The sequence below is a fragment of the Alligator mississippiensis genome, chromosome 11, assembly GCF_030867095.1.
Source record: "Alligator mississippiensis isolate rAllMis1 chromosome 11, rAllMis1, whole genome shotgun sequence".
In the NCBI taxonomy this organism is placed as follows: domain Eukaryota; kingdom Metazoa; phylum Chordata; order Crocodylia; family Alligatoridae; genus Alligator; species Alligator mississippiensis.
The window spans coordinates 26,032,927-26,059,829 of record NC_081834.1 but is presented as its reverse complement, the minus strand read 5'-3'; the positions used below and the strand labels follow the sequence as shown (position 1 = coordinate 26,059,829).

Genomic DNA, 26,903 nt, shown 5'->3' with positions numbered 1-26,903 from the left:
TCTCTTGCGGAGGCTGAAAAGGTCCAGTTTCTCTAGTCTCTCCTCGTAGGGCTTGGTCTGCAGGCCCTTAACCATACGAGTGGCCCTTCTCTGGACCCTCTCCAGGTTATCCGCATCCCTCTTGAATTGCAGCGCCCAGAATTGCACGCAGTACTCCAACTGCGGTCTGACCAGTGCCCGATAGAGGGGAAGTATCACCTCCTTATAAGGCTGTGGACAGACAATATATTTGTAGTGTTATGTCCACATAGGACAACAAAAAGCAAGTGTACAGATATGCACACCACCTGAAATGCTACAAAAATGGTGAATGCACTACAGAAATGTTCCTTGATGAAAGGAAAGCTTCTCTGTAGTGCTACATTGTGTGGTACCACATGTAAACTTACATATAGCACTACTCCCTCAGCATCCCACAGTGCTCTATTCTCCCCAGTCCTCCAAGAGAGGAGGGAGGGAGAGTGGCTGCAGCAGGGTTGGTGACAGCCCACTGCTTCTGGATCTGGCTGTTAGTGACAGGGAGCAAAGCTACAGTCCAGCTAGGACCAGGGGCTAAAGCTTTTTAATGCCACAGTGACCGGGACCAGTGCTGCTGCCATTCTGCTGTTACAGTGGTAGTCACAAGGACTACTGCTGCCCCCACAGCAGCAGGAACCAATGTGCACTGATCACTAGCAGTCTTCCTGGTCCTTCTTCCTCAGCAAGGTAGAGGTTAAGCTGTTAGTGATCAGCTTACTGACAGGCTTCCCTCCGCAGAGGAGGGAAAGGAACAGAAGGGAGCAGAAGAGCACTCCCCTGTCACTCCCTGGCTGGAGAGTAGGGCTCTGTGAAGCTTCAGTCCCCGATTTGATTCAGCAGAGATTTGGCCTGATTCAGTGGCCAAATCTCCAAATCCAAATTGAATCAGGAGACCCTTTAATATCTCTGAATTGGATCGGAACCTTCTGAATTGATTCGGAAAGATTCAACAATTTGGATATAGACACAGCTTTAAATGTTTTTTCTACATACCTCAAGGTACTAGGTGGCTCGTGAATGCTTAGATGCTGGGGCAGATGGAGCGTCCCACAGGAGCGTGAGGGGCTCCCCAGCACACTCGGCAGCAGACCTGTAAGTGGACCAGAAGCACTTCCGCGTCTGCCAGGGAGCATGCTGGGGTGCCCCCACATGCCCCCCCCCCAGCTTGGCAACAGGTGCCTCCTGGGTCTGGGGGGGCACACGGGGTCCCCCCATGGCTGATCATCGAGCCAGAAGGATCGGGGGGGGGGGGCAGTGCACTCAGTGGTGGACCCAGAAGTGGACCAGAAGTACTTCCGGTCCGCTTCTGAGTTCACTGCCAAGCACGCGGGGGAGCCCCTGCGCTCCTGTGGGACACTCCATCCTCCCCAGCATCACAGCGTTCACAAGCCACACCTGGTAGCTCAAGGTATGTACAAAAAACATTTAAAGCTGTGTCTATGGCTGAATCACTGATTCTCTGAATCAGCATCAAATCTTCAGATTCGGATTTGGCTGAATCACTGTCCCTGATTCAGGCTGAATCCAAATCCAAATCAAATACAGCCCAGTTTGCACACCCCTACTGGAGAGCATGCCTTTCCAGTAATTTGGTAGTGGTACAGCCAGGGGGCTCTGAACATAAGTACACCCTTCCATAGCGCTCTATTTTCATAGGGCTACCAAGTACTGCAGTACTGCAAATCCTTGTTTATCCATGGCCTAAGATATTCCCTTAAATCTAGACAGAACAATGAGTTTCCTGCAACAAAAAAACAGTAAAACTAACTTTACAGTTTCCAGCAGGTTCATATAGTTTCATAGTAGGTAGGGTCGGAAGGGACCTGAGCAGACCATCAAGTCCAACCCCCGCCATGGACAGGAAAGTATGTTGGAGTCAAACGACCCTGGCTATGTGATTATCTAGCCTCCTTTTGAAGACCCCCAGGGTAGGAGTGAGCACCACTTCCCTTGGAAATTGGTTCCAGCTCCTAGCCGCTCTGACTATGAAGTAATGCTTCCTGATGTCCAGCCTGAACCTACGCTAACTTGTGGCCATTATTCCTAGTTACTCCTGGTGGTGCTCGGGGGAACAGGGACTCTCCCAGTCCCCACAGGTCCCCCCTGGTAAGTTTATAGATGGCCACCAGATCCCCTCTCAGCCTTCTCTTGTGGAGGCTGAATAGGTTCAGGTCTCATAGCCTCTCTTCATATGGCCTGCCCTGCTGCCCCTCACCATGAGAGTGGCCCTCCTCTGGACCGTCTCTATGCTGTCCACATCCCTCCTGAAGTGCAGTGCCCAGAACTGGATGCAGTACTCCAACTGTGGCCTGGCCAGTGTCGCATAGAGGGGGAGGATCACCTCCTTGGACCTGCTCGTGATGCATCTTTGGATGCATGACAAGGTGCAGTTAGCCTTACTGACCATGTCCTCACATTGGCGGCCCATGTTCATCTTGGAATCAATAATGACTCCAAGATCCTTTTCTGCCTCTGTGCTGGTAAGAAGGGAGTTCCCCAGCCTATAGGTATGCTGCTGGCTCTTTCTCCCTAGGTGTAGTACCCGGTACTTGTCAGTATTGAATCCCATCCTATTCTCAACTGCCCACCCCTGTAATATGTCCAGATCTAGTTGTAGTCTGTCCCTCCCTTCTATCGTGCCCACTTCTCCCCACCTCTTAGTGTCATCCATGAATTTGAACAAGATGCTTTTCACTCCCTCGTCCAAGTCGCTGATAAAGATGTTGAACAGTACAGGCCCGAGGACCGAGTCCTGGGGGACTCCACTGCTCACATCCCTCCAGGTCGAAAATGACCTATCCATCACCACTCTCCAGGTACGGCCCTCTAGCCAATTTGCAACCCATCTGACTACGTAGGCATCAACCCCACAGTCATCTAAATTTTTTAATGAGAATGGGGTGAGAGACAGTGTCGAAGGCCTTCCTAAAATCCAGAAAGACTATGTCCACCGCGACACCTGCGTCCAAGGATTTTGTGACCTGGTCATAAAAGGCAACCAGGTTGGTCTGACAGTGCTATTAACAGTGTAGGGTTTTCAACAAATACATCTGTGCAAATTAAGATCATTTAACAAACACAAAGAGTTTCCTATCAGCTTTGATTCTACATGTGTTTAATATTAACATCAATGAAAAAGACTGGTTTGAGAGCATTAGAGCCTGACATCCTCAACATTGCCATGGAATGGGAAATGTGCCAAAGCATATGTTTGAGAGATGCAGAATGAGAGGGAAATATGGCCTTTATCATCAGGTCAGGACTTGGCCTCTTTGCAGAGGCCTGCTCTCTATTAGAAAACTTGGAGAGGTGTAAAAAATCAATAGAAACTCAATTTATGTAGCCACATGCCAATTTATATTAGCTAGGATAGTGACTTTGTGGGTGATTGCCAGAGACTAAATTTATTGCACGTGCCATAGGCTGCTGAATAGCTAATAGTAAACAAAAACCTTCTTTGGGCATGTAATGAAACTACACACAGATGATGAACCCAGACATTTGCATTCACATTGTGTTCATCCACACTAAACTGGGTCCTCATTTCTTCAGTAACTGATTGTGCCCTAAGCCCAGACCAAGCTGGATCCCACTGTGGCTGGAGCACTTGTAATCAAGTTCTAGCATTAACCACCTTCACTGAAAATGGCTTTCAGAAAAACCTGAAGACTGGTGTTGTCTTTCTTGATTTATTAGCAGCATATGGCACTGTCTGGTATACTGGTCTTCTGGCAAAAATATCAGGAATTCTGCCAGATTGGGCCACTTGTTTAGTCAAACTATTATTATGCGGCTTTAGGCCGCATCCACACTCCGTGTGCACTGCCCTGTTTTGTTTTCACATGGGTTTTTTTGACCCCCGGGACCTCCTGGGGTCAAACTTCCCCCCGTGCTGCTACGTTCACAATGTAGAGAACACCTGAATGTGCAGTGTGTAGTGCTGAAGATGGGTCTGCAGCACGATATACCACACAGCTGTGCTCGCCTGGACACAGCCTTAGAGTCCACCTGGCCAATCAAACTAGCTCTTGGTGACATCAAACCAATGGCCTCTCTCAGGGATCACTACTGGCGCCTTTCCCTTTCAACTTGTACATTAATGACCTGCCTGCAACCAACTTACAAAAAATTGTTTACGCTGATGACAGTGCCTTTGCTGCCCAAGCTAATGACTTTTCAAATGTTGAACTCACACTTGATAGAGACATGCATTGCCTAAAATGGCACCTCAAACCAAGTATCTCAAAGACTGTCTCAAGTGTTTTCCATCTACATAACGCCAAGATTAATTGTGAACTCGCTATCACCTTAAATAGTCATCCTCTCAAATTTGAAAACCACCCAATTTATTTTGGAGTCACCCTCGACCAGACTTTTAACTTATAAATCACATCTCCAGAACACTGCTTTAAGAATCAGAACAAGGAATAACCCACTTGCCAGACTTGCAGGCTCCACTTGGTGTGCCAATGCCTCCATACCACTTTCATCTGCTCTCACACTGTGTTATTCAGTTGCAGAACACTGTGCCCCTGTATGGGCTCGTTTATTGCACAGCAAACTACTGACTGCCCAACCGCATGCTACAATGCATCTTGTGTCAGGCACATTGCACTCCACTCTACTCCCATAGTTACCAGTCCTCAGTAACATTGCCCTGCCTCATCTCTGCTGCACAAATGCTGAAGTAAACTTACTTGCCAGACTTCGTGATAATCCTACACTGCCAGTGCATTGAGACTTATTCCACCCACCAGTAGCTCAGCTCCCCTCAAAACGTCCAATATGGTCCACCCTTCCAAAACCCTTTGACTTTTCCTGACTTACTCAATGGCATGAAGAGTGGCCAGCAGAAGCACTAATCAATCACCACATCATCTCTGAACCTACAGTCAGTCAACCAGGATTTAACTTGCCATGCCATTATTGAGCACTTCTCAACCATTTTTGAACTGGACAAAGTCACTGTGCCTTAAATATATACCAATGGGGCCTTCACAATGGCAACAAATGCCTTTGTGGGCAAGTTCAAACCATGTCCTACATTGCTGACTCATGTCCATTTATTATGCTACCTGATGGCCTTCAAGCTCTTCACATTGGTGATGACATAGCCTTAATATGGCTAAAGCAATATGCTGAAACTGCATACACTAAATGCATTTATTTGTCTACTAGTTTGTGTGTCTCTGACTAGTAAATATAGAGTAGTAATGTAAGTGTAGTAAGTAAGTAAATGTAGTCTACCTCCACTACTCCTGCTCTCCCTTCTCATAACATTACAAACAACACAGTGATTAGAAAGATGATATGCAAATATTTTTCCACATAGTAAAATATGAACGACCCAGCATGGGACACAGCACACAACAGCTAGAAGATGAGCTGAGCAGCCTTTCTAGAAATGTTTAAGAACTCAAACAATTGACAAACACAAAAATGTAGATGTCAAGACTTTAAATAGTTGTTGAATTTACAGACAAAATAACTGAAAACCTCTTTGCCTTCCACCACAGTTGAATCCCTACTTTATAGTGTTGTGGAGTAAAAACAAGAGGCATTGTCTTGGCAGATAACAGCCTTTCTGAAGCTGTTCTCAAGCAAATGTATCTACTGGGGCTTTTAAATAAACTTAACAGTTAAAAGATCTAAATCATTGAGTAATAACCAAAGAAGGAAAGAAAACTCCTAGTTCAAATTTTGTATTAATTACCTTTTTTGCCTTTGGCTATCCTAGATAGAAGGGGCACTCCTGAGGAGTCCTAGTTTAAAGTATAAGTTATGTTATTGTAAATAGGAAAAAAGATCTGTGAGAACAAGTATTTTGTTTACTTGGAATTTAATATTCCTTTACAATATTTGTAACCCAAATATTACAAGATTATGTAACCACATGAGAAGCAGAAAACAAAATATGAAGAAACAGGTGGATATTTAATAGCAAAGCAAATTTAAATTCAAAATGCAAGTATCTTGAGTGCTGAAAAATATGTTAGGGTTATTGTAAAATTTCTCCTAGTTTTAATAACTACAAAAGTTTGAGAGTCAAAATTAAATATAAATGTGTATTTGTAATTTGTGTCCATTTTACTGTGAAAATATTAAATATTTTTAAAATAAGACTGTTGAAAAGAATATGAAATGTGAAAATAACCATATTAAAACATTATATAATATGGTTTCTTTTCATAGTTTATATTGAAATTAAATCTGTATTAAGCATGGTCGACGGGTGTCTCCTTAGTCGGGGGGGGCACCTGCCCCCCCCAGGAGCCAGTCAGGGACTGAGGGGGGGGTCCCCCTGCAGCCAATTGCACTGACCCAGAAGTGCCAGCCGTGCTTCTCCTGGCACCTCCACTCCCCAGCTGGTGCTCTCATGGGGGTACCAACGCTCCCACCTGCCCTCCCTGCCAGTCACCTAAGTGGGGAACACTGGCTGTGAGGGGGCACCCCAGCACTCTCAGGGGGTGCATGTGCACCCCTGTGCACCCCCTATGCATTGCCACTGGTATTAATACTCAGAGTCAAAGCAAGAAAATTATGGGCTGAGGCTGCTATAAGATCCTGAATTCATTTTAATTCCATCTAAGAAATGGAGCTCACACCTGTGTGGTATGAAAAATATGAAATCCCACTTCCTGTATCTTCCCCAAAGAGGTATAAAAACAGCTAATTAAATGTGACATTTAGTAGTCTTACTGCAAGCTTACTATACATTGAAACAAAATAACTGAAAAATCAGAACTGATAAAGCAAAACTTGAAAAATGCTGCGTTGACCAAAGAAGTTGTTTATGCACTGTGTTTGCTCCCCTCTGATTGGGAAATGTGTTTAATATATTTAACCACAAGTGACGTTTTCATGGCTTGTTGTTGGAGGCCATCTTGCTAAAATGCCATAATGTATTACATTGGCTATGCAGAACTGAGGAAAAGCTGTAAATTTATGTTCCTCCTGAATTAATTGTAGTTTAATATTAAGAAGAGGAATATAGAATTTGAAAAAATAATCATATTAAACATTAAATACAGTAAAACCACTTTAAACATAATTTATTTTTTTTATAAGATACTGCTTGTTAGAAGACTAGAGAATTCTCAGATGACATCAAACAAAGAGGATTTAATCATATATAACATTGTCTTTTCCTGTGCACAGTATGTGATGAGATATTAAGCATGGTAAATATGCTTGCTAAGTTATGCCTCTGGAAGATGAATAAGTGAAAGACATTGGAAAATTAAGTCTTCTGCTGCTTATCTTTGAAGCCAGTACAGCATAAGCATCAGTTGTACATGCCCCTCTTCTCCTATGCTACCCTGACAATGTGCCTCAATCACAGCCTGTGAGAGGGAAACAACCTCTGATGAAATAATGGTTCATTTTCCCCGTCAGCCACTACAATTGACACTAAGAAGGAGGGTTGCAAACTAGTGCTAGCCAGTGCCAATTTATTATTGTAGTTTTTCTTACATGGTCTACTGTCCTAAAGGAAATTAAAGTAAATGAAACAACCATTCCCCTAGCATGTTCTGAACATCCATCAGATGGTAACTGCCAACCTAGCAAGAATTTGACTGATGAAGGTTTTATGGAAGACCATCTGAATTCATGTCAGTTAAATTGTCATCATCGGCAATCCCAAGGATGATTATCTTCCATGATTGTCTTATCTGTGGGTCTGAAGATGGCTGACAAGGCCTATCTGGGATTTACAGACACTGTTGCAGCTTGGGCACATTTTTCCATGCATGGTGGGTGGCTCTGGGTTCTTGATTCAGTCTGTGACATGGTGTTTCTGCCACTCCTGCTTTTCCATCTCTTGTTGTCACTGTAAGTTTTCAAAGTACTGAGATCCTTGAAGCAGACTCTTCCTCCATTTGGGGTGGTCCTAGGCAATAGTTTCCCATGAGCTGATGTTGATGTTATATTTTTTTCAAGTTGGCCTTGAGGGCATTCTTGAAGTGCTTTCTCAGCCCTCCTCTTGAGTGTATGGCTTTAATGAGGTGGGAGTATAAAACTTGCTTCAGGAATCATGAGTCGGACACCCAGATGATGTGGCCAGCCCAGTGAAGTTGCAGTTGGATGATCATTGGCTTGATGTTCATGGTTTTTGCTTGTGAGAGGACACTAATATTTGCATCTGTCTTCCCACTGGATTCAAACGATCTTCCACAGGCAGCGTTGATGCTACTTCTCCAGTGGCTTGATGTCTCCTGTACATTGGCCAGGTCTCAGCGCTATATAGTAAGGTGGGGAATTTGACCACTGAAGTTTTTTATAGAATACCATATGAATTAATGTCAGTTAAGTTGTAACTCTGCAACAACGGTATCTCTATGACAGCAACAACTGTAGACAATTTTGTAAAATCTGATGGTAACTCTGAAAGAAAGCATTAATTTTCTGTTAAATATGAAACCCTGCTGGCCTGTCTTGTTTTTGTATAGCAGTTATTTTATAAGGTATGAGTGTGGAATGCAATATTTGGTTGACAGATTAACATCTCAGCTGAGACTAATTCAGCAAAGTGCTTAAGCCCCTGCATAGATTTAAGCACCTGAAGTCCTACTGAAGCCAAAATAAAGTTCAACATGTGCTGAATCAGGTTTTGGATTTGGTTTCACCATCTTTTTAGTGGATACTCATCTGAGATACTGTTCATACCAGCCGTGACATACACGTGCAGTGCTGTAAATAGGGTGGGGTAGCTTTCCCAGGCACTGACTTATGGATGGAGATAGGCAGAAAAAACTGCTGCTGCAGCTTCATAACCACAATCACAATCACATGGTATGGCAGCAACTGGAAGCTGCCATGTGTGGCACCTGTCCCCAGCACCTGCCTGCATTGCTACACCTCTGCACATGTTTTCAAGACATCTAAAACATTTCTAATTTGATTTGATTTTTTTCCTTTAAGGTTAAGTTTCTTTTGGTAGATGGATTAATTCAAATGATGTCTGGACTATCAGCAGGAAGGAAATACAGTGGAATAGATTCCATAAGTAATAAATGGGGAGGAGAAACATTTCTGCCATTCCTATGAGTAATATGAAACATCATATTACATAGTTTAATCTATATCTATGCTATGCTATTTAGAAGTTGACAAGCTCTTTTTCCTTTGTGCCAGCTCCTTAGAGTTGGTACATTGGTAATAAGGTATCAGATGGACCTTTTTCCATGGACTTTTTTAGACTGATTTGCTTTTAAAAAAATATTTTGGGTTTTTTTTATTTCCTTTTTGTTGTTCCACTAATTCTCCCTTTTTTGTAACATCTCTTCTCCTTTAGTTCTCATTAAGTGAGGTTCACTCATAAAACTGGAAAGCATTAAAAAATTAAACAAGTTACTGTAATATAAACCATCCTATTCAACTAATGATAAAATACTTCTTAACTTACTTGTCATTTTCTAGCTTTTCTATTCTGTATATAATTTAGTTAGAGACAGCCTTTCTTTGGTTGTGATCCTGCAAAGTTCTGGGTCCTTGCAACATCTGCTTCACGAAGCATCAATGCACAACAAGACTGGACTCATTAATTCACCTTTCATCACTTTCCTTTATGAAAGTGGCTCTCAACCTTTTTAGACTGAGGGCACATGTTGGAAAATGCCAGCTCTTAGCTTTCACTCATTTTTTGATTACAGAAAAATAATAGAGTAATTCATCAGTTGCAAAGGACTCAGAAAGACCACAATGGGGCAGAATGTTTTTTAACTGTGGATTCCTATTTGATATCTCTGGGTTTATTTTGCAAACCAAGTTTGCACACATAAAAGTGCTAACATTGGACTCTTTCCACAATAATACTGCCACCATTACTACTACCATTTAGAGGTACACAAGGGGTAGAGCATTTTAAAGGGGAAAAACTGGCATAGGTATAGCCATTATTTCTTTCTGTGGCTCTCATTGCAAACTACTAATAGTCCATAACCATTTTATGAGAACTGCCTTTTTAGAAAACCATGGCAAAATCTCTTTGGCATCTATTCATAAATAGCTCTATTTTCTCCTTAAAGCACAATGTTCTTATACCCATTCTCCATTTATTTTCTGCTAAAAACTACATATCTTCTTAAAAGCTGGGCATATTTAAGCTTTTCACATGATCAAAGTTTTTTAACTAGCTTCATATACACTTTTTAAATTTAAAAATGTGATTAAGATACCAACATGAGCCTATACTGTACCTTCTTTCCCAGCAGTAATATAGTTCACCAACGGTAAAAAATTAATAAACATAGGTCATTGTAACAGGTCGCCCTTCCCAGCGCCATCTTCCTAGTACTCCGCCTTGCGTAGGGTGCCCTTGGATCCTTCTTTAGGGTTCTTATGTCCCGCCCTATACTCTCCTGCCACGTCTTGATGGAAATTATGATGATGTTCTTGCGAGCGGGAGGCTGCCTATTGTATTGGGTATGTTGGGGCCTTTCCCCTCTGTGAGACTGACCCTTGATTTTCTCTAGCTAGGCCTTCCTGTCTAAACCCACTAAACAGGGTTTGACTCTGAGGCTCTAGCCTTTTGTATTGTCTTGAGGTCCATGGCCCCTTTTCCTGCTCCAATCTGTAGCCTGGCCCAGAGGCCTGGGCACCAGCCCCCCAGCCAGAGGGTCGCAAGCCCCAAAACCAGGGGACAGCCCCGAGCCTGCGGCCCCCCAGGCTGAAAACTCCCCCACTACAAACACCAAGCTGCACCACAGGCACACCTGAGCTCCCCGGCTTCTTTAATGACATGCCTCACTGGCACCAGGGTCTGCGCCCCTCTCCGGGGCTTCTCGCTGCCTCCCCTCTCCAGGGCTCCTCCAAAATGCTGCCCCCTTCTCTAGGGCTTCTCAAATGTTGCCCCCTTCTCTAGACCTCACCATACCCACCCAATGCCCCCTCTCTGGGGCTTCTTGCTGCCCCCCTCTCTGGGGTTGGGGTCAGTGCAACCCGAATGCTGTGCCCTTGCCAGGGCTGGGATCTCCACACTGCTGTGGGTCTCCTATGAGGCCTCCTCCAACCCCTAGTAGCCTCACCCAAACCACCGGTCTTAAACAGTAAACAAAAATGTGAGCCCCTCGGCCATAACATAAACTTGAGCCGCCTGGCTTTAACAACTTTCACCCTACCAGGAAATACTCTGTCCCTCCACAGTGGCAGAAGCCGTTCCTGCAGCCAGGCCTCTCCCCTTTGGTTGTTCTAGGAGAGCTCCTTCTCCTTTGGCAGCCAGGAGGGAACTGCCTCCTCGGCCTCAGTCCTGGTGTTTAAATGGGAGCCAGGCCCTCTCCTTCCAGTCAGCTGACCGCTAGCAGGTGTGGGACACTGGTTCCCTCTGGTCGTCCTAGCAACCGGCACCTGAGCACCTATTCCGGCTCTCCAAGTAGCAGGCACCTTAGTGCCCTGCTACAGTCATGCTCAGACGAGCGTAGACATGAGGTATGTGGCACCACAGCCCTGTCTGCGATGCCACACACCACATATGCAGGTATTCTCCATGTGGCTACCTTGCAGCACCCTGGGGGGGGGGGGGGATTTGGACCCCAGGAGATCCCAGGGTCAAAAAAAACCCACACTGAAAAAAGGCAGGGCAGCACACGTGGCAGCAGCACACACCACCCAAACTGAAGCCTGACCAGCCAGAGCTACACTCCAGCTGCTGGCCAGGCTTCCTGCCATGGCTGCAGCCCCAGCATGCCCTCAAGACCCCAGGTAAGGCTGCTGGGGTCAGCATAGTTGCTGGCCCAGCCTCCCCTGCCCCACCCAGGGCAACCTGCCATGCATCAGAGTGCACGTGGCATAGGTGTTTCTCGGGGACAAGCAGCAGCATAAGGTGTGTCCCTGGGGAAACAAATGTCCGCAGTTGTCTGGACATGCCTGCAGTGTCCAAATAAATCCCTTAATAATTTAAATAATTCTTAAATCAACACCACTTCCCACATAATCTTCAAAGTATAATAAACTAACAACAAAAGAAATGTATGATAATAATCAATAGCAGTGCCCTTAAAGAGAAGGAAACATTATGAATGACACACTTTATTTAGACAATATCACCTCTTTCAAAGTCACTCAGTATTCAATTCATTCTGTACAGTAACCTGCATTTTCTCTTTTTGCTGTTTTGGTCACAGCTTACACGTCTGTGAATCATTCAAGGGGAAAGTTTGAGAGATGCTATGTGTCAGGTCAATCCAGGTTCATTCATTGTATGTCCTTAGAAAGACAGAAATATTTAAGTGTAAACAACAAGGGGAGGGGAAGAATGAGGTTTAACAAGACAATCACAGTAAATCCTTTCTTTAAATATTGTGTTGTTTGTTTTTCAGATTACACACAAAATTACGGGCTTTTTTTTTTTCTTTAATTCAGTAACACAAAATAAGGCACCCAATTAATATTCTTGTATTGTATGTATTGTAAACAAGAGCCTACAGACAAAAACTATTATTGCTTTTCTGGTGCTAACAGAGCTATTCAAGATAAACCATATTCCTCTACAGAGGAACAACAAAATAAACAATAGCATTAATTCAGTCCAGAATGCTTGATAAATTGAAAGGGGTTATTTACCCACTGTATAAAGAAATCTGTTGGGGGTGGGTTTTATTGTGATCTGCATAGTCATCCATCTTCTTACACTGTCTGTCTTTAATGTTTGTGAGTAAAATATATACAGTAATTTAGTATTCAGATAATCCCACAGCTATAATCCAGACAGATTTAGCTCAAATTTCTCCAGGATTTCAATTATTTAGATTTAGCAATGTGTTGTTGACTGGATACTTCAAAATGCTGCAAGTGCTTTTTTCTACATTAAACAACATATTTGGATGCTCTGATAATTGAAGCTGTGGATTCTTTCTGGTATTAACCACATGTAAGACTCTATTTTTGTGGGGGCAGAGATTGCACATCTGGAGCATTGTTTTAATGGATTCTAGTGATTTGACTGTACTACCATTAACAGTGTACAGTGTTTGTATGTCAATCTATGTAAAATGCAGTTCCTCAATAATTCTAAAAGCAATTTTAAAAATGTCCACCTTTGGTATTTGCAATACATCTGAAAAGGAGTTTAAATTACTTAAACTAGTCATATCAATTAGAAGAAGAAGAAGAAGAATACAATATCTAGCTTTTATTTAGTAATTTTAATCAGTAGATCAGAGCTTTCATTATTGTTAGCAAGTCCCTTTACTCCCAGCAAGCCCTTTCAACAACACAAAATCTCCCTCTCCATGTAATTTATTGTAAAATGGGTATTTGGGAGGGCAGCATTTTCTGTACGAAATGAGGTGGCAGTAAGAATGAATACACTGCATAGCATGCACATTGGGCAACCCTCTGTCATATTTTGTTAAGGTTTAACTGCAAATGTTGAGAGAGGGAAGACAGCCAAAGGAAAGAAGCAGAGCACTCCTCATGTCATAGATTCATAGATTGTAAGGGGCTGGAAGGGACATCGCAAGATCATTGGGTCCAGCCCCCTTGCACTAGGCAAGAAAGACAACTGGGGTCAGGTAACCCCAGCGAGGTGACCATCCAGTCTCCTCTTGAAGATTTCCAGGGTAGGTGATTGCACCACCTCTGGAGGGAGTTTATTCCACTGGCTGGACACCTTGACTGTGAAGAAGTTTTTCCTAGTGTTAAGCCTGAAATGGTCTTCCAGGAGCTTGTGGCCCTTACTCCTGGCTTTTCCCAAGGGTGCCCTGGTGAACAGTTGTTCACTGAGCCCTTGATGTATTCCCCTGATGTAGCAGTAAGCTACTACCAAGTCCCCTCTCACCCTTTTCTTTTTTAGGCTAAGCACCCCAGGTCCCTCAGCCTGTCCATGTATGGCTTGCCTTGCAAGTTTCTGATCATATGGGTGCCTCTTCTCTGGACTCTCTCAAGCTTTTCCACGTCCTTGTTGAAGTGTAGGACCCAGAACTGGACACAGTACTCCAGCTGCGGTCTCACCAATGCTAAGTAAAGTGAAAAAATCACTTCCTTGGCTTTGCTTGAGATGCATTGGTTGATGCATGCCAGAGTATTGTTTGCCCTGCTGGCTACAGCATTGTACTGATGGCTCATGTTCATACTATGGTCTATTATTACCCCTAGGTCCCGTTCAGTCACGGTTGTAACAGGGTTTTAAGATAGAAACCCTGTTACTTGGGGAAAAATCATGGGACGCAGGTAGCTAAAGGGGACTGGGTCACAAAAAGGACAAGGTCAGCAGCTGACCGAGCCCAGCTGATGAGGATTTGCACACCAGGTGGAGATAAGAAAGCGGCTGCCAGGTGGGAAATGAAAGCGGACGCCACACTTAAAAGTCAGGCAGCGAGGGACAGAACCTTGTCCTCTGGGCACTTGGAGAAAGAGAAGAATACACGGTGGATGATGAGCAGAACAGAAACATGTAAGCCTGAGGGACTGCAGGCCAACAGCTGACCGGTGAGCAGCAGGATACTTACCCAAGGGGTTGCGGGCGACGAGGGCAACCGAAGACAGGTCTGGGGAGCATGGAGGACAAACTTTGGAAATGGGAATTAAGGGGAAGAAGCCGCGAGAGGCTCAGCAAGGCGGTGATGGAACCGCAGCCCAGTTAAAGAGAAAATGCACCGCTAGGCAGGGCATTGAAGAAACCGCTTCCCTGCTAACAAGCAATAAGCACAGCCAATTAAGGCTTTGTAACTAGCACTCAATAAATATGACACCTTGTTAAACTACTATCTGGGTGGTCAATGGTATCTCACCTCATTTGGGGAATAACTCTTTCTTCCATCTCAAGTCATGGCAGGAGAGCTCCGAGTGAGGCCGGGGAGACATTCACCCTCGCACAATGGTGCTATCCAGTTTGGTGCCACTGATCCTGTAAGTATGTTGGAGAGTGTTCATCCCCAGAACACACCAACTGCTGAAACTTCCTTAGCCTGATGAAGGGTTTTTGAACCCGAAAGCTTGCTTAATAACTATTCTCCAACCATTTGGGTTGGTCTAATAAAAGATATCAAATTCACCCAAGGAACCTTGTCTGCCTATGTCCTTAGACCAACACGGCTACAACCCAAACCCCTGCATCCCCAGATGAAGACTTTACACTTTTCAATGTTGAACTTCATCTGGTTCCAATCCGCCCAACTTGTCAGCCTGTCTAGGTCCACCTGTATCTGCTGCCTATCTTCAAGCATGACCGTGGTTCCACATAGCTTGGTGTTGTCTGCGAGCTTGGCCAGGGTAGCTCTTCACCCCCACATCCAAATCATTGATAAAGATGTTGAAAAGCACTGGACCAATCACAGACCCCTGAGGGACACCACTGGGCATTTCTTGCCAGGATAACACAGATCTGTTAATTAGAACTCTCTGTATCCCACCCCGCAGCCAGCTTCCTACCCACCTAACTGTTGAGCAGTTAAGCCCACAATCCTCCAATTTTCCCATGAGAACATCATGGGATACCATATCAAAGGCCTTTTGGAAGTCTAGTTATACAATGTCAGCCTCTTCTCTCTTATCCAGGTGGCAAGTTACCTGGTCATAGAAGGAGATGAGATTGGTAAGACAAGACCTGCCTGCAATGAAGCCATGTTGGCTGTCATTTAGAATCCTACCTTCTGCAAGCCTATCACACATAGACTCCTTGATGAATTTTTCCAGGATTTTCCCTGGAATAGAAGTTAGGCTAACTGGCCTATAGTTGTCAGGATCCTCTCTCCTCCCCTTCTTGAAGATGGGCACAACATTGGCTCTTTTCCAGTCTTCAGGCACCTCCTACAAGCACCACGAATTTTGGAAGAGTTTCACCAGAGGTCCCATGATGATTTCAGCCAGGTCTTTCAGCACTCTTGGACGAAGTTCATCCAGTTCTGCTGACTTATAAATGTCTAACTTTTCAAACTGATCATCAACATGAACAGTAGGAATGCGGTCATTCCCACCATGCCCATTCTGAACCTTATCTAGTATAATTTTCCCCTTAGTCTGGTGAAATACCGAAGCAAAGTAGTCATTCAGGAGTTCAGTTTTTTCCTGAGTGTCAGTAACCAGTTGTACTGAGTTGTTAAGCAATGGCCCCATGCTGCCATTTGTTTTCCTCCTGTTCCCTACATACCTAAAGAAAGACTTCTTATTGTCCTTGATTTCTGTTGCTAGTTTAAATTCAGTCAACACCTTAGCATTTTTAATCTACTTCCTACAAGTGTGGGCCATTGTGGTATAGTCATCCTTGGGGATTGTCCCAAGCTTCCATTGTCTGTATGCCTCTTTCTTCTTTTTCAAGAGGACCATGATATCCCTATTAAGCCAAGAGGGCTTACCCAATCCTTCTGCTACTTTTCCTTCTCATGGGAATGGACTTATTTTGTGCTTCAAGGATCATCTCCTTGAGGACCGACCACTCTTCATGCATTCCTTTCACCTTCAGTCCCTGGTCTTGTAGCACTTCCCCTACTATTGCCCTGAGCCTGTTGAAATTCATGTTTTTGAAATCCAAAACTTCAACCCTGCTAGCTGATTTGCCTGCCTTGTGATAGACAGTGAACATGATGGTTCCATGGTCACTGTAGCCCAGGCTAGCCTCTATATTCAAGTCACTCACCAAACCGTCTTCTTTGGCCAAGACCAAGTGTAGGAGAGAATCACCTCTGGTTGGCCCGTGCACTTTCTGAGTCAGGTAGAGCTCTTTGATACAGGTCAGGAAGCAACACAACTGATCCAACTTGGCTGAGTGTTCCACCCAAAATATGTCTAGGTAATTTAAGTCACCCATGCCTGTGCACACGTGGCCTTGGCCAGTTCTCAAGAGAACTCCAGATCAAGCTTCTCCCCCTGGTTTGGTGGTCTGTAGTATACACCTACATTTACGTCTCTCTCACCATGGCCCCCATAGTTTCATAGATTCATAGATGTAGGGTCGGAAGGAACCTAAGTAGATCTTCAAGTCCGACCCCCTGCCCTGGGCAGGAGAGTATACTGGGATCATATGACCCCAGCTAGGTAATTATCAAGCTTCCTTTTAAAGACCCCCGAAGTAGCAGCCAGCATCACTTCCCTTGGAATTTGGTTCCAGATCCTAGCCTCCTTGACTGTGAAGTAGTGCCTTTTAATGTCCAGCCTGAACCTATTCTCAAACAACTTATGGCCATTATTCCTTGTTACTCCAGGAGGTGCTTGGGGGAACAGGGTCTCTCCCATTCCCCGCTGGTCCCCCCTGGTAAGTTTATAGATGGCCACCAGGTCCCCTCTCAGCCTTCCCTTTTGAAGGCTGAACAGGTTCAGGTCCCGTAGCCTCTCCTCATAGGGTCTGCCCTGCTGTCCCTGAATCATGCAAGTGGCCCTCCCCTGGACCCTCTCGATGCTGTCCACGTCCCTCCTAAAGTGCAGCACCCAAAACTGGACACAGTACTCCAACTGTGGCCTGACCAGTGTCCCATAGAGAGGGAGGATCAACTCCTTGGTCCTGCTTGTGATGCATCTGTGGATGCATGACAAGGTGCGGTTAGCCTTACTGACCACGTCCTCACATTGGTGGCCCATGTTCATTTTGGAATAGATAAAGATCTCTTTCTGCCACTGTCCTTTTGAGAAGGGAGTACCTCAGCCTATAGGTATGCTTCTGGTTCTTACTGCCCAAGTGCAGTGCCCTGCACTTGTCAGTATTGAATCCCATCCTATTTTCATTTGCCCAGCCCTGTAACCTGTCCAGGTCCAGCTGTATCCTGTCCCTCTGTTCTAGCGTGCCCACCTTGCCCCAAATCTTGGTGTTGTCAGCAAATTTGAACTGGGTGCTTTTCACTCCCTCGTCCAAGATGCTAATAAAGAAATTGAACAGTGAGGGCCTGAGGACCAAGCCCTGTGGGACTCCACTGCCCACATCCCTCCAGGTCAATTATGACCCATCCACCACCACTCTCTGGGTGCGGCCCCTCAGCCAATTTGCGACCCATCTGACTGTGTAGGCATCAATACCACAGTCACCTAGCTTTTTAATGAGAATGGGGTGGGAGACAGTGTCAAAGGCCTTTCTGAAGTCTAGAAAGACTATATCCACCTTGACACCTGCATCCAATGATTTTGTGACCTGATCGTAGAAGGCAATCAGGTTGGTCTGACAGGACCTGCCCTTAATGAACCCATGTTCGACCTAGAGGGTTTTGAGTTCCTGTTCTTTGGAGCTGATGTTGGCCTCCAAGGAGGTGTACTGCTCCCTCACATAGAGAGCTACACTTCCACCTATCTTCCTTACTTGGTCCCATCTGTGCAGGGTGTAGCCCTCTATGGCTACATTCTGATCATGTGGGGAGTCCCACCAAGTCTCCGTAATCCCTACTAGATCATAATGCCCAATGCCACTAGATCACAATGCCACTAGCTCCTCCTGCTTATTCCCCATGCTCCTGGCGTTAGTGTACAGGAACCTGAGTCCTCCAAATGAGGCTCTCGATTTCCTGTCACGCTGTGGGAGAACCATTCCCTCGGCTCTTGCAAGAGTGCCTCTCCTAGTGTCCCCAACTTCGAAGCTTTCTTGTGCGCCAGTCCCCAGGCATGCTCCAGTCAGTGTTTTGTCGTCCCCTGGCGATCTTAGTTTAAAGCCCTATTTAGAAGATCAGCCATCCTGGCCAAGAACAGGGACTTACTCCTCTGCATGAGGTGGATGCCATCCCTTCCCAGGAGTCCTCTCTCTCTGAACTGTGCACTGTGGTCGAAAAAAACCAAAGCACTCTCGCCAAAGTCGTTTCACTTCTTCGACGCATTGTTCCCTTCTAGGTTCATGGCCTGCAACCGGAAGCACAGAGAAAAAGACTACCTGCACCCTTGACCCCTTGAGCCTAGCCCCCAGAGCCCTGTAGTCACTCATGACCCAGTCCAGATTACTCCTGGCCGTGTCTGTGTGGATAAGAAGCATGGGGTAGTGGCCAGAGGGCCAGATGAGCCTAGGGATCCTCTCTGCAACATCCCAGATGCAGGCCTCAGGGAGGAGCAAACCTCATGAGCTAGGGGATCTGGATGGCAGATCGGTCCCTCAATGCCTTGCAGGAGGGAGTCCCCCACCACTACCACCCTGCATCTCTTTTTGCGGGTGGCAGCTCGCTAACTACCTACCTCCTCTTCCAGTGTCTCCACTGAACCCTCCTCATGCATGGTGAGGGGAGCATACCTGCTGTGATATATATGGAAAATTCTCAGTTACTCATCTGGCTTTTTGGGCTCTTCCTAATAAAACTGTCGATGGATCTCATTAAGGCCTTATATCTGAAATAATTTTTCCTAAAATCCATCACTAGCATAGCACCAGCTGTGATAAAAACAGTGAAGATAGGGTAGAGGTATATTGGTGACAAAAATGTGAGTGGCTGGTCTGCAATACCCCTCCCACACCTGGTACCCTTTGTGGAGCTCCAGGAATGACAGAAAAAAGTGTTTGGTAGACAAGAACTAGTTCTATGTATACAGCAAAATTTAATCAATGCTAACTGTGCAGTGTGCTCACATTTGGTGCTCACAGGAAGGTTCTGATGGCAGAAAGCCTGGGTCCCTTTGGTAATAATTTTGTGCAGGGACAATGGTGAGTCAGAAGCATGAAAGGGAATCCAAGCATCAGTGCTATCATGGAGAAATAGCTGGGACATGTGGGGACAATCAGTGATGTATCACTTTTCTCTCCCTTCTTACCAGGTTGTAGAGAGGCAGAGAGGTGGAATGCTTCCCCTGGGTTGGAGGGAAAGGCAGGGAGGTTGACAGGCTTAGGTCCCTGCAGTAGTATCCTTATACTACTCTCTGCCTCTGCAGCTAGACTGGAAGGGGGTAGTCAAACTTTACCTTCTGTAGGGAGAAAGTGTCACAAGTTTTCTTAGTGAGGAAACTGAATCATTCATTGTTTCTCCTCCCAAGATAATGTTTTTTTCCAGAAAACCTTAGGCAGTAGTCATATATTGAATTTCTTGTCATGATATAGGATGAAAAAACGTTTTAAAAGCCAATTTTTGTTTTGCAAAAAGATTTCTATTTTCTAGTCATTTCTACTAGAAGTCCATCCCCAGCTCTGTATCTCCTGTATATCCTGCTGTGCTATGGTGTCCCTCCGTTTGTTTTTTTGCGGGGGTCTCCCATTGGTCCACTTTCCTGAAAAAAGGAATTTTTTCCTCTCCAGCAGTATTACTCTTCTGCAACACGGGAGGACTGAACATTCTCTATGTTCTGCCCCTTAATTTCTCTACACCTGGCTCCCCTCCTGGTTGACACTTGCTTGGACCTCTGATGTGTAGTCTGTTTTTCTGTTGGTGGACAGCTACATGAGAAGAGAAGTGCTCTATGTGCACTGTTACACCTAGCAACATTTTGGGGGCTGGAACTGATGTCTGTGAGCCTTTGTACATGCCACAAAATTGGCCTTTAAAGTGGCTTAAATGCCCTTTTGCACCACTTTAATGACGTCGCTGTTCGTATGTTTGGCATTGTATTCCACTTTAAATTACTTTGGTATGTAGAAAGATAAAACACCTCTGAGAGGTTTTAGTTTGCTATCTAACAAAGTGCAACAGTGCACAGGGCACTGGAAACTGACATGCTCAGGGCTTGGCAGGCCCTGAGCAGCTCAGGGGCTGTGGGACCCAGCAGCATCCCATGCAGACAGGCTCCACTGAAGGAAAAAAAAAAGTGACAAGCCTGATCTATTTTTTTGACTCCCTGGAGCCTGCCTGCTTACCTGAGCTGTGCGGGGGCCGGGTGCTTCCCTCTGCAGCTGCAGGGTGGCGGTGTTTCCTTCCATGGCTTTGGTGCCCCCTGGGACCACCCGGGCTGGCTCCCACGCACCCTGGAGGGCCCCCACACAGCTTAGGGACTGCTTGGCTTGTCAGGAGCTTGGCCCCACCCCCCCAACCCTTCCGCCGAAGAGCCAAGTAAGAATTGGGCCCTCACCCTTGTGTACATACCACAGGGGTTTAGTTCAGTTTAATTCTCCCTAAATTGAAGTGGTGTTTTTAAAAACCACCATTTCAATTAAGGGAGAACTAAACCAAATTAAACCCCTGTAGTATGTACAAGCAGCCTGTATCTCTTCTTTTCTTCCTCTTTGCCACCAGATGAAATGGCAGAAGAGGGCAATAAATATACTGTGGTCACACTGCCTGAAAGATGGGAGAGAAGTGTCCCTCATTTACCAAAGATCTAATGGATCCAAACAAGACTTAACAGGCTGTATTTCTTTAGCATAGTCAGGACCTACAAGAAAGTTAACTATAGTTGGGGGCTTCTGCTATGCTTCAGACAGTTGATTCCATAACAGGGCATAGATCGGGGGGGGGGAATTATTTCGGGTGGAGGGCTGCTTACCCAATTTTGGCTGGCTGTTGAGGGCTGCTTAAGTAGCCCTGCCCCTTGACAGGTGCCCCGCCCCCTGGTCACCATCTTGGGACCAATGTCCCAATGTCTTGGGACCAGTGTCCCAGGGCCAGCACCGGTGAGACCCAAAACAGGGTGCAGGCTGGCAGGAGTCTGTGGAGCTGGGCTAGGCTGCACCAGCAGGGAGAGCAGGGAGCTAGCCCAGCTCCATAGAGCCCCTGCCATCTAGGACACTGCACTCCTGCCACCCTGCTCTGGGCCTCGCTGGCACTGACCCCAGGACACTGGTGCGGGCCCCGTGCTCCCACTGGCTCCCCACCCACTCACACCCAGTACCCCACAGCCCTGTGGTACAGGCAGGGGACAGCACGCAGCCCCAACCCCCTGCTCACCGGCAGGGAAGAAGCTGGTGCTGAGCACAGAGAAAAGCGGCACCTCACCTGCCCCATGGCTGGCGCTCCCTACTGCAGGCGCTTGCAGCCCATGCGGGGCTGTCTGGAGCAGGCACAGGCAGCCCCACACGGGCTGCAAGCAGCTACAGTGCAGGGCACTGGCCACGGGTTGAGCAAGGGGCTGCTTTTCCCCGCACTCAGCACCAGCTTGTAACGCACCCCAGAGTTCACGTGCTGGGCAACCCACAGGCAGCAGAGGCAAACACTGCCTGGCGCAGCAAGCTGGGGGGCCGCAGCTGCTGTCACCACACGCAGCCCTGACGGGTGAGCCTGGACCTGGTGCAGGGCCCAGGCTGGCAGCGGGGCTGGGTTACAAGGTGGTACTGAGCGTGGGGGGGGGAGGGAAAGCGGCCGCTCCCTGCCCCATGCCCGGCACCCCATGCTGCAGCCGCTCACAGCCCATATGGGGCTACCTATGCCTGCTTTGGACAGCCCCACAGGGGGCTGCGACCAGCTGCAGCAGGGAGCGCTGGCCATGGGGCAGGCGAGGGGCTGCTTTCCTTTGCACCAGGAAGGAGCAGGGAAAGAGCCTGGGGAAAAGCTGAGCAGGGGTGGAAAAGTGGCCCCTCCCCTGCCCCATGGCTGGTGCTCCCAGCTGCAGGTGCTCACAGCCCCCCTGCCCTTCTCCCTCCCCCTCCCTTCCCTGAGGTTCCTGCACCGCCAGGGCAGCCACATGCTCCCAGGCCAGAAGCCCTGGGCTGCGGTTTCCGGCTGGGGGTTGCAGGGCCAGGCGGACCCTGCTGTTGTGGGAGCCCGCCAGGCTTCCCCTAGGTCCAACTCCCCTTGTTTCCTGTCATTTTTGACAGGAACCAAGGGCAGATAAGTATTAATTTTCTACATTTTTTAGGGGCCCCATGGGCCAGATAGAATGGCCTCAGAGGCTGGATCCAGCCCGCGGGCCATATTTTGCCCACCCCTGGCACAGATGAAAGATTCGCTATATAGTAAAAACCTTACAAGTTTTCACAAATGAAGGAACCACAGTCAGAGTAAATTAACCCTCTATATTCTCAGCTACACCTGTGCCTTTTTATGGTTGTGTTAGTGGTTGTGTTAAGTGACAGCATCATATGATGACAACCTAGGTAGCACATCCCAAAAAAGGAACAAGACAGATAGAGAGATGCCTAAGGAGTCTTTTATAGATGCAGTGTCAGAGTAGTTCTGTATCCGTTAATGGGGAAAGGCTGGCACAAACTACTTTTTGTGATGGGTAGGAGTAGAAACCTTTAAGTAGAATTAAGGTTTTTTCTAGCTAAAATTACAATTGAGGAGAGACTTTGAAGGACTTTGAGAGACTTTGTATGTGTTTGGGGACTAGTCTGAGACTTCTAGTGTGAATTGAAGGAATCACTCCATGTATGGTCCTGTAGCAACACCATAAGATGAACTGCTGAGCCCAATAGGGACACCTCTGATTCATCAGGGAAAACCCCATGCCAGATTGCTAGATTTGTGTTTTGAAGAACAATATTGGGATAGTTCCTTGATAACTTCAAGCACAAGAGAACGTAAGGAACCAAAAGGGTGTGATCTTAGCTAAAATGACAGATCTACTGGAAGTTAAGGAATCTCACAAATTACCAAACAAAGTGAACAAACAATCTCCCAGGAAACTACATCCTGTGTTTTGATGTCTGTGTGGGTGTTTTACAACTTTACAAGTAAATGTACTGTAAAATATCTTGCAGAAATAACAAAGGCTTGACAGTAAGGGACCTTGCTACAAGGATCTAGTGTTCATATCCTTGCTCAGAAATAGGACAAAATCACTTTTTATGAATTAGAATGTTTATACAGTTTATCAAGGCTGTGTAAAAAGTGATACCTAGTCGTTCCCCTTAAAAACCATGTGAAGTAAGCAAGACACACTGAGGTACTAAAAGAGGGCAGGGCAGAATGTACCTTAGAAATTATTTTTTACCTCTGACCCCATCTTTAAAGGTATCTGTTATCTTTTCTTTTATTCTAGCGTTAGATATAGTTAATTGCCAAGAAAGCCTGGTTTTCAGTCTCTCTACAAGGTTGACAAACATTACACATAAACCAGTTTAAGTGATCAGAAACTGGTTTAAACCTGCAACAGAATATAAGTTCAGTGCACATAAACCAGTTTCATAAACCAGTTTATGCAACATCTGTCCCAGACCCCTTCCTAGTTTAAATTGCATCAGAGTCCCCCAGCAGCCCAGCATGCTTTGCAGCTGGGCTGGGCTGTCTGCTCTGGAGAGTAGGGCTGGCCCTGCCCCTCTGCTCCCTAGCCAGAGCTCTGGCCAAGACTGCAGGCACAACAGGGTCTGCCTGGCTTCCTCCTGCACCACCCCCTCCCTCCCTGGCCACTTGCTGCTAAAGCAGGGATCCCCTCCTCCCTCATTGAATCATAGAATCAAAGGACCAGAAGGGACGTGTAAGATCATCAAGTCCAATCCCCTGCTATGGGCAGGAAGTTATAAGGCTCAAACAAATACAACAAGGTGCTTGTCCAGCCTTCTCTTGAACACCTCCAAAGATAATGACTGTACCACCACTGCTGGGAGCGTGTTCCAGATTCTAGATACTTTTATGGAAAATAAGTTTTTCCTTATGTCCAACCTACATATTTGCAGGCAGCTATCAAGTTACCTCTAAGTCTTCTCTTGCTCAGATTGAAAAACCCAGTTACTGGAGTCTCTCTTCATAGGGCCTATCTTCTAGGCCCCTAATCATACAGGTGGCTCTTCTCTGTACCCTTTTGAGCTTATCCACATCCTTCCTGAAGTGTGATGCCCAGAACTGGACACATTACTCCAGCTGTGGCCTCACCAATGCCTAATAGAGGGGGAGGAGCACCTCTCTGGATCTGTTCACAACACATTGGCTGATACAGGCCAGAGTTCTATTTGCCCTGCTGGCGACTTCATAGCACTGTTGGCTCATATTCATCGTCTGGTCGACTGTCACCCCCAGGTCCCTTTCAGATGCAGTGCCAGCCAGTGGACCACCACCAATCATATAGTTGTGGTAAAAGTTCTTCCTACCCTGATGCAGGACCCGGCACTTGTCCCCATTAACCTCATCTGATAGCGTTCAGCCCATAGGACCCTATTCTCAGATATGCCTGCATTTCTCCACAGCTTGATGTCATCTGCAGACTTAATCCTTGCACTTTCCACCCCTTCATCCAAGTCATTGATAAAGATGTTAAAGAGCATGAGCCGAAGCACTGATCCCTGGGGGACACCACTGGAGACAGCCATCCCATCAATTACAACTTCCTGGGATTGGCCTCTGAGCCAATTGTCAACTCGCCTCACTATAGATTGGTCTAGGCCAGTACCCTTCAGCTTTGTAACAGGGGGTTTTCCCGGGGCCAGTCTTCCATTGGCCAGCCTACCTTTTTCAGGGCCAACCACTTGCTTCCTCACCTGCCATGCCTTGATGATACATAATTATGTTGTTAATTAGGCAGGAGGCTGCCCATTCTAGCCCCGATGCCAGGGGGCACTATCTGCGGCTCCATTCTTCCCCTACACTGCAGCCCAAGCCTCACAGGTGGCATCCAGGTGACAATGCTTCCGGCCAACAGCTGGACCAAGCTTAGCCCTCGTTGTCAGGCCTTAGACACACACACATTCATACTGCCCTCCTTTCATTAGGACCTCTCACACTCCACCCCCTCTTACAGGGTCTCTTTCACACATCAACAACATGTACCGCTTTGCTCCCTCTCGGAGCGGGCCCCTTTGGCCATAGGCTTTATGTAACACACACCTTGGGTGGCAGACGTATCATCTTTTGGGCCTCTCCCGTGACCCTCACTGAGGTAGTGGCCAGCCAATTACCTGACAGGGGCCAAGCTTGCCCTGGCCTCTCCTGGGCCAACTCTATACAAACTCACACACATACACTCCAGGCTCCCAGCCCTCTGGTTCCCCCCTCACTGGGGCTCCCCATCTCCACCCCTCACTGAGGTCGCTCCCTCACTGAGGCTTCGCATCTCCACCCCCTCCCTGGGGCCACGGGGCTTCCCTCCCAGGTGGGGGCTTAGGTGGCTGTAGCTGTGCCTGGCCCCATCTGGGTCTTGCACCCTCTTTGGGCTCAGATGGCCATAGCCATGCCTGGCCTCCGTGTACCCACAGAATTGTGGGGGCTAGGGGTTAAGGCACCCTGACCGGCCTTTCACTAGGGTAGCAACTGGCCTGGTATTTCCTGGGGGCTCCCATACCACTGGGAGCTCCACCAGGCCACCCACTCCCAGCAGGGTGCAGTTTTGGTCATGCCCAGGACCAGGAGCCTCCAAACAATCCCCTTAAGCTCCTTCCCTTACCTCCAAGATGTTTCTGCAACAGCCTTTCAGCCAGGGGATGTTTCTGCCTGCCTGCCTGCCAGCAGCAAACTGCTCTGTTTATATAGGTGGCCAGAGTTCTAAAATGGCCACTGTAATAAAGCACCTGCTGGCTGTTTGGCTCAGCCCTTAAAGTGGCAGGCACCAACAGTGCCCTGCCACAAGCTTAAGTGAAAAGATCTCATGGGAAACAGTATCAAAGGCCTTGCTGAATTCTAGGTAAATGATGTCAACTTCATATCCCTTGTCCAGCTGGTTAGTTACCTGATTGTAAAAGGACACCAGGTTTGTTAGGCATGACCTACCCTCAACAAAGCTGTTCTGGTTGCTTCTTATTACCCCTCCAGTTATAAGCTTATGGATGATGGCCTCCTTGGCAATTTTTTCAAAGATTTTTCCCAGGACCGAGGTTAGACTGACCGATCTGTAGTTTGCAGGGTTGTCTCTCTTCCCTTTCTTAAAGATGGGTACCATATTAGCCCTCTTCCAGTTGTTCGGGACCACTCCCAAGTTCCATGACTCTTGGAACAGCTTTGCCAGAGGCCCTGCTATGAGCTCAGCCAGTTCTTTCAGGACTCTCGGATGCAGGTCATCTAGCCCAGCAAACTTGAACACATCCAAATGTTCTAAGAGTACCCTCACCTGTTTGGGACTGATTTCATGTGGACTGTTATCTTCCCCATATGCCCTGGGCCTCTAAACAGGTGAACAACTCCTGTCTGATTTCAGGAACACCGAACTGAAGTAAGTATTTAGGAGCTCTGCCTTTTCATGGAGATCAACTGTGGGCTGGC

General features: G+C 46.6%; 2 long non-coding RNA genes across 3 annotated transcripts in view; one reads left to right on the top strand and one right to left on the bottom strand.

Moving 5' to 3' along the window:
• The window catches only part of LOC109280608 (uncharacterized), a 56,899-nt gene that overhangs the window by 22,716 nt on the left and 7,280 nt on the right, over nt 1–26,903 (top strand). The gene's annotated exons all lie outside the window — the stretch shown is intronic.
• On the bottom strand, nt 7,061–26,155 carry LOC132243854 (uncharacterized). Of its 2 annotated transcripts, none has more exons than XR_009455444.1 (3): nt 26,092–26,155; nt 12,064–12,222; nt 7,061–8,403 (listed from the first exon to the last, which is right to left on the bottom strand). It is a non-coding gene; the product is annotated as an uncharacterized LOC132243854 (long non-coding RNA). The 2 variants fall into 2 exon arrangements; XR_009455443.1 differs by lacking the exon at nt 26,092–26,155 and adding an exon at nt 14,748–15,013.